We start from the raw sequence: 1592 nt of genomic DNA, 5'->3' as shown, positions 1-1592 counted from the left end.
TATCCATTTTTATAAATATAGCAACTTTAAAAAATTTTATTTCTTTTACTTATATAAGTGCTCTGTCTGCATGAACGTCTTTATACTGGAAGAGGGAATCAGATACCACTATAGATGGTTGTGAGCCCCATGCGGTTGCTGAGAAGCACAAACTTGAGACCTCTGGAAGAGCAGTCAGTGCCGTTAACCACTGACTTCAGGTTCTGTATAGAACAATATGAATTAAAAAAATATGCTAAGTAGTCTAGACCCAGATATGTGTAGCTCTCACTTCCCATCAAAGAAGCTTTTTTTTTTACCTCATGCGGGGGTCATTACAGAAAATAACTAGTCAACGAGCAGAGAACAACGGATGGTGGAGTGTCTCAGTCCAACTAATGTATGTACAGCAAAGCCCCTGCATAAGGCTCATGGACGAAGGAGAGGGAAAGCAGAATATCTGCTGGAAGGTAGTGTCTTCCATATATGCCAGGGCGACTGCATACATAAATTACATACATATGGTTGCCCTAAAAAGACCTGGAAAATGACAACCCTGGTGAAATGCCAACATAGATGGAGACATCTGACAAGGCCCCACCCCTAAATAAAGAGCTACAGGCAATTAAAGATTGGCTGGAGAGGAAGAATCAGTATTCTCCAGAAATGTACCCATTTATTTGTTATCCAATCTGAAGTGGTCAGCCCTACAAACATGTGCATACACCTCTATTTCCTGGACACCAGGGAACGGAGAGTATCTGCAGAAGCAGATAGGAAGGGCACAGGTGGTCCTGTCAGAGTGTTGGGATTGGAGCTTCGACTTTTTGAACCCAGAATCTCGAAATAAATCATGATTCCTGTCCATTAGCTTGTAAGGTGTATGTAGATAATCTTGGAAACAAGGGAAACAAGACTGAGTTAGAATGGGATTTTGGCTATCATGGATGACCACAAAGTGTGAGGGCTGTTCAAACCCTCCTGGCTTTGCTTTCATTGAGTTTGAGGATCCCCGAGATGCTGCTGACGCTGTCCGAGAGCCAGATAGAAGAACACTATATGGCTGCCCAGGAAGAGTGGAACTGTGGAATGGTGAAAAGAGAAGTCGGAGTCATGGTCCATCTCCCTGTGGGGGTCATTGCCCTGGAGATGATTACCGTAGGAGCTGTTCTCCACCTCTGCAAAGACCTCCAAGAAGGAGAAGCTTTTCTCAAAGTCGGAGTAAGTCACTTTCTAGAGACAGGAGAAGAGAAAGGTCTCTGTCTGATGAGAGAAATCACAAGCTGTCTGGAGCTTTCTCTAGGTCTCATAGCCAATCTAGGTCAAATGAAAGGCAATAGAAGACCAGTTTGCAAAAGAAGTGGTGTACAGTGTGTAACGTCTTTGGACCTGGTAAGTACAGGAAATTCAAGTTTTGTTTGAGATTTCATAAGCTTGGTGTGTTTAGCTCTTCAAATTTGTTTTGTCTCTTGGAACACACATAATGATGTCATTCTCTATGGTTTCAAATGGATCGAATGAGGCATGTAGTATCAAGTATTGTTACTTTACACTGTTTCATTAATCAAGATTGAATTTGCTTGAAGGTTAGTTTTTCATCAACTGAAATAACC

At 42.1% G+C, this 1592-nt stretch overlaps 1 pseudogene; it reads left to right on the top strand.

Moving 5' to 3' along the window:
* The first annotated feature begins 410 nt into the window (after positions 1-410).
* LOC102002177 lies at positions 411-1319 on the top strand (annotated as a pseudogene).
* The last annotated feature ends 273 nt before the right edge of the window (positions 1320-1592 follow it).

This window comes from Microtus ochrogaster, unplaced genomic scaffold, assembly GCF_000317375.1.
Source record: "Microtus ochrogaster isolate Prairie Vole_2 unplaced genomic scaffold, MicOch1.0 UNK140, whole genome shotgun sequence".
Taxonomy (NCBI): Eukaryota; Metazoa; Chordata; class Mammalia; order Rodentia; family Cricetidae; genus Microtus; species Microtus ochrogaster.
The sequence above is the reverse complement of the archived record's forward strand: the minus strand, read 5'-3'. Positions and strand labels throughout refer to the sequence as shown.